This window comes from Sitophilus oryzae, unplaced genomic scaffold (assembly GCF_002938485.1).
Source record: "Sitophilus oryzae breed Bouriz unplaced genomic scaffold, Soryzae_2.0 scaffold_359_pilon_pilon, whole genome shotgun sequence".
In the NCBI taxonomy this organism is placed as follows: domain Eukaryota; kingdom Metazoa; phylum Arthropoda; class Insecta; order Coleoptera; family Curculionidae; genus Sitophilus; species Sitophilus oryzae.
In genome coordinates this window covers 1,296,559-1,305,912 of record NW_022146928.1, presented here as the reverse complement: position 1 = coordinate 1,305,912, position 9,354 = coordinate 1,296,559, and the positions used below count along the sequence as shown (strand labels likewise).

Here is a 9,354-nt window from a genome sequence, read left to right as displayed (position 1 = left end):
AATCAAAGAAAAGATCTAGGTATCGACAGACGTCAAAACTCTTGGTTAAAGAGCCTCTGAAGATGGTTTGGATGTTTATTAACTTTATAGATATCTTTAGAGCTACAGTACCTATACGGACAGTCACTTAACAACAAGATTATGTTTTCTGTTCTTCAGCTCTTCAGAAGAGTCGAGTTTTCTACCTCAAATTAATTGTAACTTCAACCTATTGTATCATAGAAAAAAAAACACATTTTTACATTAACTTAAAACCATAAAAAAGATTAACTCGATGTTAACAGCTGTAACAAATCACGAGCTATTTTTTTAGAAAAATGTTCGCGATATCAATCAGACAAATTAAAATTCATTAAACCAAACTAGTTTAAACAAGAACTGATTTTGTTGGGTTAATAATATACAGCATTATTTAGCACGCCAATGTTTAAATTATTGTTACCAGCGTCTCTAAGCTATTTAAAATAAATAAATATTTATTTGAAGTGACCATTTTTAAAAATGACATGTCGACATAATTTAACTTTTATAAAAATGTATACAGGGTGGTCCGAACTGTATTCCGGAAACTTCGGCAGCATATTCTACAGATAAACATAAGTAAAAAAGTTCGTATAAAGGTATGTCCTGAAATACTTAGTTTCGGAGATACAGGGTGTAGCAGTTTCATTTTTATTTCGATTTTTTTCCATATAATTTCTGATGTAACGTCAATATTTAGATGAAAATTGATGTTTTGACGTTACTTCAGAAATTATTTGGAAAAAATCGAAATAAATATGAAACTTCTACACCCTGTATCTCCGAAACTAAGCATTTTAGGAAATACATTTATACAAAGTTTTTTACTTATCTGCAGAATACACTACCAAAGTTTCCGGAATACAGTTCGGACCACCCTGTATAACGGCATCTAGTTAAATCTGTAATAGTTAAATATATAGAGTTAGCTATACTCAAAATGTTTTTTATATAAAAAATAGTTTTTTTTCTCGTGAGGACTGTCTACGTATTTCTACGAGCTTCATCTTCTTCAGTTATTTGGATTCCTTTTATTACTGCATAGACCAAGGTCCAGTTTGTTTCTCCTCCCTTTAGGCTCATAGCTATGGAATACTGATGTCTTAACCCAGACCATCTTAAACTTCGACAAAAAGGTATGTTGAGCATCATCTATCTCATTGCAGTATATGCAATGGTTTGTTTGTGATTTCTCTTCATTGAATAGATAAGTTTTGAAATACTAAAAACTGGCCTGATAGAGCCTGGGCGGTATAATAATCTACTTCACCGTATGGACATAGTCTCTGTATCCATTCTCTAATATTAGGAATTAAACTTTAGGTCCACCTTCCATACTTGCCGTTGATATTGATCCATTTTTCTTGCCATATTATCCATTCAAATATGTTCCTTCAAAAAAGTTCCTTGGTAGGTTTCAACTCGTTCTTGAACCAAGAGATGCATTGGGGGTATACCCGTGTTATAACAAGAACAGTCTCTGCAAAAATGGTTCTGTAGGCACTGCCGACTCTTATAGCCGCTGTTCGCTGTATAACTTACTTACTCTGGTATAACCGCTATTCGCAGCATACAGAAGTTGGGAGTGAATGACTCCCACTAGAGAAGCCTTCCCCTCCCCTGACTCCCTTCTCTTAGAAGCTTTTAGTCCAGCGGCATTTGGAAGTACAGTTAATGTTTTGCTTGCGTTGATTATAGTTATGCCAATGTCTTTGCCAAATTTCATCTTAGTATCGAGCCAGACTCTCGAAGTATTTAATGGTTTTGGTGAATTTAATTTTTATATATTCAAGGTTAAAATATATTTCAGATATTTTCCTTTTGGTTGCCAACAAAATAGCTTCCGCCTTGTGCAATGCTAAATTGAAGTATCTTTTTTTCATCCAATTTAATGTTCTAATCAAACTAATATTGGCAGTGTTCATCAGTGCCTCTTCAGTTTTTGCAAATACCACCATTGCCAGATCATCCCCAAATCTAATTAGTTAGGTACCCTCTATACAAGGGTGTTTCAAAAGAAATGCGAAAAACTTCAGGGGGTGATTCCTTGTTCAAAATAAAAGGTAGTTTGCTTTATAAACGTTGGATCGCAAGTCAAACATTAGGGAGATATCGCGACACAAAGATGGCTGAAAAATAAAGTTTTTATTTTTTATCTTGAAAACGAAAAGCAATAGACTAATGAAATTTTATGGAAGCATTACTGTTATGAAATCACACTTTCTGGTAATTTTCTCACTTTTCTAAAGTGAGTGGAAGGGGTTGAAATAAACTACCCCTATCATTCTTGTTAACGAAATTTAAAGAAAAATCTTATCAAACACATGCAAAAAAATTAATTTGAATAGTTCAGTTTGTTTAGAAACTTTTTTATCTCTTTTGTTTTTTTTGATAAACCTCACCGATTTGAAGTTAAAAAATAAAATGTAAAGCATTACATGTCAGGACAAAAAACATTTTTATATAAAGAATCTAAATGACATGTAATGCTTTACATTTTATTTTTTAATTTCAAATCAGTGAGTTTTATCAAAAAAACAGAAGAGTTTCTAAACAAACTAAACTATCCAAATTAATTTTTTTGCATGTGTTTGATAAGATTTTTTTTTAGATTTCGTTAACAAGAATGATTGGGGTAGTTTATTTCAACCCCTCCCAATCATTTTAAAAAAGTAAAAAAAATGCCAGAAAGTGTGTTTTCATAACAGTAATGCTTCCATAAAATTTTATTAGTCTATCTCTTCTCGTTTTCAAGATAAAAAATAAAAACATTTTTGGCTCCAATTCAATCAGCAATCGACACGAAAGAGAATTAAAAGATATTGATTCAACCAAACCAAACTGACAACTAAAGAGACAGATTTATTTATTTGTCAAATTACATAGAAACCAACGCCAACCCAGCACAATATTTTTTCTACTCCTAATAAATTCCTTGAAATAATAATTTCTGAATATTTTTAATAATATAACGTAACTCGCTATGGAAAGAAATATTGTTTTATACACGACGATAAAGTTGCATTATCGTCTCCCGAAATTAATTCACTGGCAATTTTATCGCTCGTGAATTAATCTGTTCGGTCGAGGGTAAAATACCATTTTATCGTCTTCTATAAAAAATAACTAAAAAATTACTAATTTTAGTTTCTTAATCAGCGTTTCCATACTATGAATTATTTTGTTGAGTAATATATTTGCGTCAAATGTTTGACTTAAAATAGGTAATAAAATAAACGAGATACGCATGCATTAACATACAAATGCATATGCAATTAGTAAGTTTTATCTGTAGATAGATTTGATAAAACGAAAGTAAAGATAATTGATTTGGTATTAATAATAATAATTGATACTTATTGATAAAATATTACGAAAACTGGTCATATTAACGTGGTTAAAAAAGCGCCAAATTTGCGTGGAAAGGTCGATGACATTTGCCATTTAATTTTATATATTAAATGACGGACGACGGCGATCTTCATTTCTAAGCCAACTCTGACGCAATTTATGTTCGATCGTACACCTAGTATATTTTTATTTTTTGTATTTTTCTGATTCTAACCCTTTATAAAAAATTATAAATTTAAAATATGATTTTATATATTTACATTTATACGTGACATCTATGAATTATCTTGGAAACTACTGTGTATTGATATATACTATCAATTGTCTCTTTTTAAATCAATAAATATGTTGTAATTTCAGTAGTATAATGCCCTCTACTTGTCGTGCACAAAACTTTACAAAAAAAATATATATTTGTCTCAGATATTATCATTTCAGGATTATAATACAGGGTCCGGCAATAGTGCGTCGGGCTACAGATGCTAGAATAAAATTGCTTGGAAACTTAGTTGGAGTGGGCTACAACCTAAAGTATGTATTAGGATGTATTTCAGGAAAATATTTATCTTCTACAGGATGGCTCAAGAAAGTGATTGGATCGGGATGACTTTTTTTGAATGGAACACCCTTTATGTTATTCCATTTTTGGCTTCCTTTTTGATAACTTTCCATAATCCTAAGATATGGGTAAATACAGGGTTGTCACCACATACGACACGGAGTATTGTGGCTAAACGATTAGATTTTTACAAATTGTAAGTTTTGGGTTCCTTGAAGGACTATTAGAGCTACAATTTAAAAATATTTTTACAAGATACAGAGTGTCCTAAATATGTAAAAATTACCCAAGTAGCATTTTCACGACTTGCGACCACATGTTTACTAAACACAACGTTGGATTAGTTACAAAAAATAGTTAGCTCCCTACCTTTGGTATTAAAATAAATTTAAACGTTTTTATAACGTTGTGCCGACGTTGGACTAGTACTACAGCAAAGTAGAAGCTTCTGCGACGTCGAATAAACGTTGTCTTGTAACCTTTTTTGCTTAAGTGATCTTTAGGTTATTCGGACAACGTAGTTACAACGTTGGACAATATAGAGTTTTCCGACGTCAGTTTCAGGACCTATTCCAACGTTATGCAAACGTCGTCTGGTTTACTAATTCCAACGTTGTTTAGATTTCCTTATTCTTACGTTGGTAGGACGTCGAGTCACTACCTTTTTGCAACTGTATTGAACCATAACCTTAAATCTTAAATTTTCACTTCATTGTTCTGTTCAGTCAGACAGTTCAGTGCTGTTTTGTTTTTATAAAAAAAAAACTTAATTAAAATGGGACATAAGAAAGGTAATATAAAACTAAATTTAAATATACATCGACATATATTACCGATAGTTTATCCACTCCCTCGTTTATTTAGATTATAGAGGGCGGCACAAGCTAGACTCTAGGATGACTAAATTAGGCAATTTTGCGACTAGTATACCACCTGTTAAGGCCGAACTGCGACTTTATTAGTCCAGTATGCGACTACTCGAACTACTCCATCTTAATCTCCAAAACAACAAAGCGAAAGCCGCCATGTTGTTAAATAAGAAAATGTTTCGCTCCTAAAATAGCAATTCCTGCTTTTTGAATACATTAACTTGAAATATTTGATCCTAAAAAACACGCGGAAACAATTTTTTCGACTGCGAATAAATTATTCTCATTTTACTAAAAAAAAATTCAAGAAAATTTTTAAAACTACTTTAATTTTAAGGACCATTAGTATTTTTCAAAGTAGAAACAATACATTTATCAATTAAGTTGTTTGCGTTTAACTTTTTTGCCTTGGGTAACGAGTTACAGAGTCGGTTAAAGCGTTTCAATAATTATGATCTTCAAACATCCTCCACACTTAAATACTTTTGTTTTGTTTTCCTTCACTGTCATCTGACATATGTCTCTAACTAAATCATAAAAATAATATTTTTACTATAATTATCCCAATTTAGGATAAAACGCGACTTAGACGCCATATTAGTTTTGTATTTCTGTAAATTAGGATTTTAAACAACGTTGCAGTTTGTACTAAATTAGGCTTCTAGCCAACGTCGGTATCCAACGTCGTTTCGACCCAAAAATTATTCTCCAAACTAGTGCAGACTAGGGTTGGCACGAGGTTGTGCCGACGTTGCGCCCCGACGTTTGGTCGCGTGACACAACGTTGTCCCGACGTCCAAATGCTGCTTGGGTATTATAGTTGTATTTTTTTAAATTTAATTTAATTTAATAATGTGTATTTTTTTAAATTTAAAAACTCCCTGTATAGATAGATTCTACGATAGATTCCCTGTATAGATAGATTCTACGATTAAAATAAAGGTAAATTTGATTAAGGTTTATCATACTTTGGTAATAAACCTTACCGTTTTTGAAATATTTTCAATTTTATGAAATTACAGTAAAAATTTTAAGGCTTCATTTCTCCAAGGGTATCAAAGTTTTTAAAACTGAATATTTACTGAAGATTATTTATTGAGCAGATATTGTGTTGCAATAATAAAAATTTGACTACCTTATACAGAGTGTCCAAAAATTTATATTAAATAATTACTAGCTTTAAACGGCAATAACTTGTTTAATTTAAATGGAACACCCTATATATTTTACGTGAATCAGATGCACAATTTAATTGTCTATCAAATTTTATTATACCATTTTTTTCACCAACATTTTGCCAACTAGACAAAACTAGACCATAGACAATAGTCAACATAGGGACTGTCATGTCATCTTCATTTATAAATTAGAAACCTGTACTTTAAAAAAAATGATTTTTTTTTTAATTGAGAGCTACCGAATTTTTTCTGTAATTGCATCCCTTTTAGTAACTGTAACCATAGAGTAAAGCCGTAACTATAGTAATATCACAGATTATAGGTATATTATATGTATATATACAGATAAAAATCTTGTCCCTAATTCGTGGTACGAAATTTGTTTTTATGGTAATGCGCAAACGAGTAGAATTTCCTGTGCGCAAAAATAAACTCGCGTTTAAACAGCGTAATAACTGGGCCGGTCAGGCGCTGTGCACAATTTCAGAGGCTATAAGTTGGCGTCCTATGTGCGCAAACTAGTAACCTAACTAGTGCGCGACTCCGAAAATTGGAACCACGAAAAACAATGCTTTTGACGATAAGTTTATAATCTGTATAATCTGTGGTAATATCAGAGATTAAGAAATTATACCGTGGGAAAATTTGCGGTGAACAGGCAGTTCTAAAAAGCTTTCAAAAAATATACAGTGAGATTTAAAAGAAAATGCACGATTTTCAACGTATTTTTTTGCGAAAAAAAAAACTCATAGACGTGTTTCTGGGGTCGAAATATACCACCCCTGAAAATATTTGCACTTATTTAAGACTCACCCTGTATATCTATGTATTTAATCAAGATAAAGACTTAAGTCGCAAAAACACAAATTATATCGATTGATATTTATGAACGAACCGCAAAAATAAATAAAAAAATACAATTTGCATTGTGAAGCCCTACCCTTCCCCCTTCCTTCCTTCTAATCTTAGATATTTGCATCTATATTTTATGCAATTATCTGAATCAGAGAAGCCCTATTTCATATAGGGACTCCAGTGACATCGCTGTCTATTTGACGATCCTTGGTACTTTCCGCCAACGCTAGGATCACGGTAGGCCGCCATCGATATCCAATATTGGAACTAGGAGGAAAAACAGCTGACGATCACCCGTGGGGTACACACATTCGCACGAAGCGAAGCGTTGGCTGGGTCGAGCGGTTTTCAGCTGTTTCGGCGATGTTGAGTCGGTCTTATTCTTACTAAGTTGGCTGTGTTTTTTAAAATATTCCTTTGTTTTTTTTTTGAGGCTATTCTTTTGAATTTTAGAGTACGCGAATTATAGTTTTCGTGGATTTAGTGTGCGTGACGTAAATAAGGTAAGGTTATTTTATCGATTAGTATAATTCTAGTACGAGTATTCTATTTAATTCAGAATTAATAGTCAAAAAATTGGTATAATCATTGTTGAATTAAATAGAAGTAGTTGGCGAGAACTTTAACAAAATTGGTAACAAAATTAGTAAAAAAATAGAATTTCGTCTTTCAAACATTAACTTGATATTGTATACAATACATAATAAACCAAAAATATCTAGTAAATTTTGTATTGTTGAGGAAATTAACAATTGGCATAATATCTGCATTGTAATACTGCATATTTCTATTTCAACCTAATAAAAACAAAGGCCTTTCTTATCGCAAACAATTTTTATTACAATACAATTGTAAAATAGAAGCTGATTATTGTAAAGAGAAAGAACTCTTTAAAAATGTAATTTTATTTAAATATTTTTTTATCAATATTATTGCTTATTATTTTAAGTGTCATATGAAATTAGTAACTGTACTTATATATTTTAATTAATTTTATTTTTTCTCTATTGGGTCTATAATTTATAATATGTACCTAATATTAAATCATATTCCAAATTTTCACAAGTAAACACAATGATTAAATATACCTAGCTTGTGATTAAAAAGTTTTGTGATTAAAGGCAGTTTGACAGTTCAAAATTTCTGATGCAATATTCTAAGAGAGTTTTAAATCTCTTAAAAAATAATTATTGTTTTAAATCGCAATGATCATTATCAACATTATAAGCAACAAAGTCATTGGTAACAAGAATATAATGTAAAAATACAGGGTGGCCCATTAGTGAGTAGAAGTCGAATATCGCCGTTGACGAAGATATTTGACATTGTTTGTTGACAAAGAAAAAAATTAACATAAAAATTGCTTAAAAATGGTTTAAAAAGGTGTCCGTAAGTGTTTTAAAAAATATCCTAAAAATATGTTGTAGAGAGTATATTTAAAAAAAAGAGTAATGATGAAGTTGTAAGTTTTATTAAACTGCACCCTCAATTTTTCTATGCAGAATTGAATTCAGGGATCCGTTCGAATTCACGAACAGCAGAATTTAAAAAAAAAACCTCAAAAGTCCGGGTTTTAATAGGTAATTTTGGCCAAAAAAATTTGCGGATTATCCAGTAAATTTGAAAATATTGAATTAAAATTATGGTGCTATTTGATGCCGCGGTAGAATTTTGACAAATGACACAAGCATATGATAACATTACGTTCGATCAACTGTCAACCAAAAAGTCAACCGCTGCTATCTGGGAATATTGTAAATACATATATTTTCTTAATTTATATATATTAATTTTTTTAATATATTTTTGACAGGTATCGGTAATTTAGATTCCAAATACCTCGAGAACCTTTTACTCTTAGCGATCTTTACCAAGAGACTTTTTTTCATAAAAAACGTCGTAAATGTATATTTTATTAATGAGTGGTTTTATACAGTTATGGACAAAAAGTTATTACTCTTCAAACTAGTTAAAAAAAACTACTAGACTAGTTATTAATTTTTAAAAGAGTTAAAACCATGTATGTGGCGCCCTCTACAAGTAGGAGTCATATTGAAATCAAAATCAAATTTCTCATGTCAAAAAACTACCAGACGCCAATTTTCATCCAAATATTGACGTGGCTTCAGAAATTATTTGGAAAAAACTGAAATAACAATGAAACTTCTACACCCTGTATCTCCGAAATGAAGCATTTTAGGGCATACATGTATATGAACTTTATTACTTATTTTTAATTGCAGAATATGCTGCCGAAGTTTCCCGAATACAGTTCGTACCACCCTGTATAATGACGTACATAAAAAATGTTGATAAGGCTTAGATTTATTTATTATAGTTGACAGGAGTGTCGATTTTTGACATTTTTCTTTACACTATGTGCAACTTTGTGCCATTTTTTTTTCAATTTATTTATTTATTTATAAGTATAAAAAATATGATTAGTAGAGTTTATGATTTTTCGCTCATATTATCTCAAACTCTGTAATTGGTTACTTTTTAATGAAAACTTATCTGTCGT

The 9,354-nt window shown here is 31.0% G+C and overlaps 1 protein-coding gene across 1 annotated transcript in view; it reads left to right on the top strand.

The window, feature by feature from the left end:
* Positions 1 to 7,132: 7,132 nt before the first annotated feature.
* The window catches only part of LOC115885044 (facilitated trehalose transporter Tret1-like), a 91,090-nt gene continuing 88,868 nt past the window's right edge, over positions 7,133 to 9,354 (top strand). Inside the window, exon 1 of the mRNA XM_030903792.1 lies at positions 7,133 to 7,336. The gene's annotated coding sequence lies outside the window, so the exon portion shown is untranslated. The remainder of the gene's footprint in view (positions 7,337 to 9,354) is intronic.